Genomic DNA, 9191 nt, shown 5'->3' on the forward strand with positions numbered 1-9191 from the left:
CATTTGTAAGCAAATGTTTATGCTAGTGTCTGGTTTCCTCCTCCCATTCTGAATATTTAATTTCACTTTATTTTTCATTTCCAGAGTTTCAATTTATACTTTTTTTGTAAGTTCAATTCTCTCATTGATATTCTCTATTGAGACATGATTTTAATACTTTTTCTGGTTTATATGTGGTTCACCTTTTACTTTTGAAATGATGAAACATAAATAATTCAGATTATCTTTCTATTAAATCAAATATATGATCTCCCTCGAGGATACATTCCCTTGATTGTTTTCCTGTGTAATGGCCACTCAGTTGTTTTTCTGCATATCTTTTTTGAAAACTGAAACTGGACATTCCATATAATACAATGTGGTAATTCTGAAAATCAGGTTATCCTGGCTCCCCAGAGACATTTTTTGTTATTGCTATTTGTTGTAGTTTCTTTTGTGAGTTTTCTGAATTCGTTCTGTTAAGTCTGTATTGGTTGTGTGCATCCACTGAATGATTCTACATGTTAATGGTGGGTTAATGATTAGAGAGAGACTTGTTTAAATGCTTGGGCCTGTATGCCTCTCGTTATTTGTCAAGGGCCTCTGGACACACACAGAAGCATGCTTTTATTACTCAGCCAAGAAATTTTGTATCCTGCTTGCCTTAAGTCTTATGATCATCCAGAGGTGACAGTTTCAGGTTTTATCAGGTCTTTTCTAAACATATACACTTCCCAGCCCTCTAGAGTCACAGTAATTTGTCATAGCTCTTCTTCTTAAGTTTCCAGTAAGGTGAATGAGAAAAAGAAAATAGCTACAGTTGTTTTCAAAAAAATGTCCCTGGGAAAAATAGCTTACACACTGAGTCTAGTATTTTATGATAAAATACAGACAAGCTTGAAGTGGCTCTTCTATGAATCACAATAGAAGTCATATCCTTAGGATTTTCTAGGCTTGAAAGCCATGCAAATAATATAAAAAATCAAGGGGAAAAGGCATGACAATCTACAACACTTCAACAACTGATCCCACTGACAACAAGTGGAAGAAATATCAGAGAATGAATTTAGAAACTGCATAGTTACAATTGTCAATGAATTAAAAGAAGATGTAAAGAATAAACTAATAAAGTAAAGGAAGTAAAAATCATTGAAAAGAGCAAACAAACATAAATCCTGTCAATAAAAGGTAAGCCAATCATGATTTCTACAGATTTCTCAGCCTAGATCCTAAAAGCCAGAAAAGCTTGGAAAAATATATACCAAGACTGTAAATAAGGGGCTGGGGTTGTGGCTCAGTGGTAGAGTGCTTGCCTACAACGTGTGAGGCCCTGGGTTCAATCCTCAGCACCACATAAAAGTAAATAAAATAAAAGCCATGATCCCTTAAAAAAAAAAAGACTGTAAATATAAGAGCTGTCAACCAAGATCACTCTAACATCCAACAAATCTATCCTTCAGCTAAGGAAAAGACTCTTCAGAAATAAAAAGTGCCATTAATAAAGTGGAATTAACAGATATTTATTAAATATTTCATCCATCATCAACCAAATTAATTTTATTCTCAATGACATTATCAAAGCTATAACCATATTTTATTACATAAATGAAGTCTTAACAAATAAAAAAAATCCTTTCATCCTACTAGATCATGATAGAATTAAATTAGAAATCAATAACAAAATAGAAACATAAATCATTCAACACCTGGAGATTAAGTAATACACTTTTGAATGATGAATGGATCATAGGAAAATTAAAAAATATTAAATTTAAACATTTCTTAGAAGCAAATGGGAATAGACATACAACATATCAAAATGTGTGGGATAGTAGAAAAGCAGTTCTCAGAAGAAAGTCTGCATGTTTTATTGTTTTTCTTCCTTTCACTTTCAGTATGTGAATGTCTTTGCCTTTAAGGTGAGTCTCTTGTAAACAACACATGTTTGAGACTGGTTTTTAAACCACTCTGCCACTATGTCTTTTGATTGGAGACTTGAGAGCTGAAGGTGCTGGAGATGTCAAGTGAAGTGTGTGCATTTTAGATAACTGTCTACTTCTGGTAACTGTACAGTTTTAAATGCTATTTTTTGTCAAGTTTTATAAAAATGCATAATTTTGGTTTTTTTTTAAACTATGTTGTTAGCACACAGAATACTTCATTGTTGTTTTTTGGGGAAAGAGCATATATTTACTAGTAGAATGTCTTCAAAGCTGGATTGGTGTGGGGGAAAACACCTTTCCCTTCTAGTTTTGAGAGACTTCCTCTTTGTTCCCAAGAGGAGGGATTCCCTGATGTTGGCACATATAGCCAACTTGGCACAAATGCCTTGTGATAGGGAAAAACTCATCTTTATGTCCTCCTCTCCCTCTCTGCCATTGGCATAGACTTAACTCTCCTAAATTCAGACCTGTTGCGACTCGATTCCCAGCAATTGGTTTTACCAGTGTGTGGGTCAATCTGGACTTCCCAGTGATGTCATTGAGAATAGTGTCCCTGAGAATAGTGTCCCTCAGAAGATCAGTAGTTCCTTTTCTAAATTGTGGATCTTCAGATTAATAATTTTTGCCATTTCCATTTCATTTCCTGAAAGTCAGGATCAGCTTGTGAAAAGTTATTAAACAACATTGTAAATGTGAAATGTCAACCCTCACTCTAAGCTTTTCCTATTCAGAGCATCAAATGAAGACTTCATTGGGTTTTTTAGTGGCTTTCTGATTTTGGTAATTCATCCAAGAAGGGAGTTTGAAAGTTGTTGGGTACTGTTAATGATTGTCTGCCCATGTCCTGCCTGAAATACCATGATTGCTTATGAAAAATGTCTTTAATAAAGCTGGATACAGTTTGAAAAAAAATTTCAACTCACTCCAGTCAGACTGGCAGCTATTATGCATAGAAACAAGAATAACTGTTGGCAAGGATATGGGGAAAAAAAGGTACACTCATACCTTGCTGATGGGACTGCAAATTGGAAAGCAGTATGGAGATTTCTTGGAAAATTGGGAATGAAACCACCATCTGACCCAGCTATGCCTCTCCTCAGTCTATACCTAAAGGACATAAAAGCAGCACGCTACAGAGACACAGCCACATCAATGTTTATAGCAGCACAATTCACAATAGTTAAACTGAGGATCCAACCTAGATTCTCTTCAATAGATGAATGGATTAAAAAATGTGGCATACATACACAATGGAATATTACTCAGCAATAAAAGAGAATAAAATCATGGCATTTGCAGGTAAATAGATGGAGTTAGAGAAGATAACGCTCAGTGAGCTAGCCAATCCTACAAAACCAAATGCTGAATGTCTTCTCTGATAGAAGGAGGCTGATTCATAGTGGAATAGGGAGAGGGAGCATGGGAGAAAGAGAGAACTCTAGATAGGACAGTAGGGTGGAAGGAAAAGGGAGGGGGCATGAGGTTAGAAATGATGGTGGAATGTGATGGATGGTCATTATCATCCAAAATACATGTATGAAGACATGAATTAATGTGAATACACTTTTTATGTAACCAGAGATATGAAAAATTGTGCTCTATATGTGTCATATATAAATAAAAAATAAAATTTTATCAATAGTAAAGAAAAAAAGAAAAAGAAAAAGAAAAGAACAGACCTACCTGTTCAATGTAAAATCTAGAGATCAGATGCAGGGTGTTGGGGGCGGGGCGGGAAGATCACCGGAAGCCTTCAAATGGCAGCTGCAGGGGACCTTAGTGAAAGTAGGAGAGAGGACAGCAGTGCCAGGCAGGAGCTTCCAATAGAAAGACCCCCCCTGAACAAAACAAACATTACTAAGCACTCCTGCAAAGCACTAGGAAATCTACCAAGCTCGAAAAATCAGTTGAAGCTGATTCAAAAATTTTAACAGCTGATTGTGGGCAGGTTTCTTGTTGGCCTGGTTAGAGTCAGGCATATGATTCTTCAGTGGTGTCCAGTATGTGTGCTGGGCCCCCAAGTGACTGAGATCCAAAGAGAAGGGCCCTGTAAGATGGAATAGATGAACTGGCTCCTTGTCATAGGACTAACTTAGATGTGAGTGTGGCCCTTGATTTTGGCACAAAGCAGAGAAGGGAATGATCTGAACCAAACCTTACAAAGCAAGTTCTCTTTCATCAGTACTTTGTCACAGATTTCAAGGATGACAGATTCCGATGCACTCTTTTTAAAAAACTTTCCTCACACATCAGCTTTTGATGCCTTTCTTCTAAAATAATCATAAAGAGAGGCATTAAGCTGATGTTCTATCCTCTCCCCCTTTTTAAAAAAATCACACGCAGATTGCCAGCATAACTGAGAGGAAAACAGATTGGATATAGACTCTATTTTAGGCCTTTTATAGTGTTATGTTTAGGTATCTAGATAGACATTATCATCTCAGATGGTTAGCTGGCACTAATTTATAACTATTGCGAGAGACCATGCAGCAATATACCTATGCATAGATGCATCCAGACCTGTATAGATATGTGTCTTTGGTTACCGGTGATGAGTCCTGCTTCCTCATGTGTTGAAATATAACATTAGAGGAGTACACAGAGGTGAGCATATAAAGCAGGGTTTACTTAGAAAGGGGTCACATAGACTTCTCTTGAGAAGGAGAAGGAGGCCATAGCTGGCAGCCTGGTATCCCAAGAAGTGAGGGCATTCTGCCTTTTTTATATGATCTTGAATTCCTTTGTTCTTCTACTCTCTTCCCATTATCTCTCTCCTTCCTGCTTACCCTACTAGGGCCAGGAGATGCTCCAGGAGAATGGCTAAAAGGTGAGAAGCAGATGGACAGGGGAAGGGCCAAATGGAATGATCAGGGAAGGAAGGGGGCATTAACTAACAACTTTTATAGCTCTCTGTAGGGAGGGACAATCCCTGAGACAGGATACCTCAGCAACCAGTTGGCCCAGGGGCAGGTTATCTTGAGAAGGGTGGAGAAAGGGCTCTGAAGGTATTAACATTTGAATCCCTTCATTCTCTGAATCCCACCCTTGCCTATCTGCCTGTCTAATTCTGGCTTCATTTATGCATAGGTGTAAATGAATTTACATACCAGGTTTTACATGGAAGTCTCTAGCAGAGATTAAAACCAACAAGTTGGCTTCTGCCAAAGTATATGAGTATCATTTCTCCAATTGTTTTTATGCCTTGTCCCAAATTAGTGACTGAATTGATAGAAAATGGCTAGATTTTATTCATACTGTTTTTTGTTCTCAACTTTAAAAGGAATCTAACTCTTAAAATGATAGTTTAATGTTTGATTGAGTTTGTGCCACTTTAACCCTTTCACTATTATTCACATTTTGTTACATTTCTGTCATGGGGACTTTATGTTGAAATATTGTATAAAGCATTTGTAGCAGTTTAAAAGTAAAATATTTAAAATTATTTAAATTGTTTGGATGCTTTAATTGTATTATATATGATTTACATTTTGCATTTTTTTTTACATTGTTAACTGAAGGGTCTTCCTATATAAAGTTTGCTGTTATTTTCTTGCTTCTTGTTAGAGAGTGCTATAAAAACTATTCTAATAAGAACATTAAAATTTAATATTCGACATAAAAAAGAATTATAAAAGATATGAATAAAAAAGGCAACATGATTACTTCTGAAGTTCAAAAGTGGAAGCAACTGATCCCAAAGATACTGAAGTTCATGAAATGTCAGATGAAGAGTTCAAAAGAATAATTATGAAAAGAGGAGGGAATTCTACAAGAATAATGTAAAACAACTGAATAGATTAAGAAAGACATAATGGATATATACAAAGTCTAATAAAAAGAGATTTTGAAAAAGAATCAAATGAAAATGTGTTAATTAAATATGATCTGTTCATATATATATATACAAACACACATATATATGTAAATATGAATTATATAAATCAGCACCAATTAATGTACATAAACCAACAAACACAGATAAGTCACTACAAGCATCAATAGAAATATCTTCCCTTAATATTTTCTACTTCTTGAAGAAGATGTTGGAAGTGTTAAGAAAGTGCTTCATAGGAAAGATTTTTTAGTTCTTTGTATATCCCAGATATATTAATATTTTACCTGAGATTCAGATGGCTAAAACTTTCTCTCATTCTCTAGGTTAGAGATAGAGGTTTAATTTCATTTTGATATATGGGTTTCCATCTTTGTGAAGGCCTACTCAATGGGCCAGATTGGCTGGTTCTTCCTCATGGATGTGATGTACATTACTAGAGCTGATGTTTATGCTGCTTGGATTTCTGAGTGCTTCTTTCTTGGAAAATTTGATGTAATATTCCAGTCCCATGAGATTTTCCATGTTTTGGTGGTGGCATCAGCCTTGTCCATTTCTCCAACCTTCAGAAATTCCATTGTGACCTAGAAGGTGGCTGTACTGATGACTTCCTTCTCTGAGTCTTTCTACCTTGAGGTGAAGAAGAAACTTTCCAAGTGCTTTTAAAAATATTTTCTTTTTGCTGAAGTGAGTCTGAGTTGCCTGTTTCTAGAAGAAACCTCTTAGAGATTTCAGTACCAGTTAAGTTTCAGCTCGCTCTCACAGGTACTGAGCAATAAATTTTCAATTTCTATTTCCCTGACTGGGGAGAGTAAGGATGATCATCCTCCTTCTAAGCAATCAACCTCCTCAGCAAGACAACTACTGGTCCTTCACAGTATTTCAAAACTCAGTTTGAGATTTTAACTCATTCTACAATTTTGGAGAAAAATTAATGGACTTTGACTCTTCAGAAATTCTGTTTTGTTGCTTTTCTGAAAGAAAATGTCCATCCCTTATTTCTGTCCTTACTTTGTAGGCTGTCTTATAACAGGACATCCATTTTTGTAGCACACTTTTCAAAAACAAGTGTAAATGGTCCCATCTTACTAGGGCTTAGATCTGCTTACATAGCAAGAAGATTAAAGACAACAACATTTATGTGGCCCAGCTTATCATGGAAATGTGTCCAAGTGTCAAATAACTTGAGTTTTATTTTCTTGGCAGAGTAATGTAAAACTGGGGGAAATATTTAATATTTAATGCTAAGCTTTAAAAAGAAATCTGCTATCATTGCTGCGTATCTTCATGCAAAGACTGTGATGATAATAAAGAAACGTACAATAGACACTTGACATTCAAAGAAAAAAATAAAAAATAAAAGAGATTAGTGGAAAGGATTGAAAAACAAGATCTAACCATATGCTGTTTGTAAGAGACTCATCTCATGGTCAAAGACCCTTACAGGCTGAAGTAAAAGGATAGGAAAAAAAGTATTTCATACAAATGGAGTTTGAAAGCAATAATAATATTTGATAATATTAGTACATTAATAATATTTAATAATTTCAACATACCTTCATCACCAATAAGTAGGTCATCGAAGCATAAAATCAAAAAAGATTTATCCAACCTAAATAATACTATAAATCAAATGCATCTAATATACAAATACAGAATATTTCACCCCCAAACACCTGAATTCACCATCATTTCAGCTTATGGAATATACGTGAAAAGAGACCATATTCTGGATTACAATAAAAGTCTTAGCAAATGCAAAAGATCAATATAATCTCATGCATTATATCAGATCATGATGGAATAAAACTAGAAATCAACAGCAAGAAAGATAATAGAAACCACATAAACACATGGAGATTAAACAAAGCTCTTTTGAGTGAAGAATCAAACAAAGAAGAAATAAGAGGAGAAATAAAAATTTCACAAATAAATGAAAACAAAGATACAACATATCAAAATTTGGGGAAAATTTTGTGTGAAATTTAGTGAAAATTTGTGAAATTGTGTGAAAGCAGAACTAAGAAGAAAATTATTGCACTGAGTGCCTATATTTAAAAAATAGAGATAACCTAAGAAAATAAGCTTATGCCCTATGTCATAGCTTTAGGAAAGAAAATAACAGAATTACTCCAAATTCAGTATAAGACAAAAAAATAATAAAAATGGGAGGCAAAATTAATGCAATTCAGAATAAAATAACAATGCACAGTATCAACAATACAGAGTAGGCTCTTCAAAAAGATAAATGTGATTGATAAATCCTTAGCCAAACTAAAGAGTGAGAAGAATCAAATCAACCTGATCAGAGATGAAAAGGAAGCTATCATCACAGACACTTCTGAATCAAGAAGATAATTAGAAACATATTTAAAATGTTTCTATATATATTTAAACATATATATCTAAGTGCAAATATTTAAATATGTATGTATATATTTAAATGCAATTAGGTCAACAAATTGGGGCAACCAAAAATGCAATTTTGAGTCAACAAATTATAAAATCTAGGAAGACAGATTTCTAGATACATGACAGATTTCTAGAAATTTCTAGATATTGGACAACCTGCCCAAACAGAATCAAGAAGGTATAAAAGTGTAAACAGATCAATATCAAGTAATAAAATTTAAAAAGCAGTTAAAAGCTTTCCAACAACAACAACAACAACAACAGACCCAGGACCTGATGGATTCTCAGCAGAGTTGTACCTTTATAGGCAGAATTAATATTATCAAAATGGCCATACTACCGAAAGGGCAATCCAGATTTAATGCAATTCCTATTAAAATTCCAGTGATCTTATTCATAGAAATAGAAAAGGCAGTCATGAAATTTATTTGAAAAAATAGGAGACCCAGAATAACCAAAGGACTCCTATGTAAGAAAAATGAAGCAGGAGGCATCACTATAAGCATACCTTGAATTAATCTACAGAACTATAGTAACAAAAATGGCATGTTATTGGCACAAAACAGAAATGAAGATCAAAGGAACAGAATAGAAAATATAGAGACAAACCTATAATATATACAGTTATCTCAGACAAAGTGCCATAAACATACATTGGAGAAAAGGTAACCTTTTCAAGGAATGGTGCTCAGAAAACTAGAAATCTATATGTAGTAGAATGAAATTTACCCCCTATCTCTCACCTTGCACAAAACTCAACTCAAAGTGGATAAAAGATTTAGGCTTACTAGAAGTGAGCCCAATTAATATTCCGACAGCACAGGAAGTAATATCAAGACTCAGTAAAAGGGATTGTATCAAACTACAAAGCTTCCTCACAGCAAAGGAAACAATCAAGAACCTGAAGAGAGAGCCTACAGAATGGGGGAATATTTTTGCCACCTGCACCTCAAATAGAGCATTAATCGCTAAAATATATAAAGAATGTGAAAATCTTAACACCAATAAAACAAATAATTCAATCA

The sequence above is a fragment of the Ictidomys tridecemlineatus genome, chromosome 14 (genome assembly GCF_052094955.1).
Source record: "Ictidomys tridecemlineatus isolate mIctTri1 chromosome 14, mIctTri1.hap1, whole genome shotgun sequence".
NCBI lineage: Eukaryota > Metazoa > Chordata > Mammalia > Rodentia > Sciuridae > Ictidomys > Ictidomys tridecemlineatus.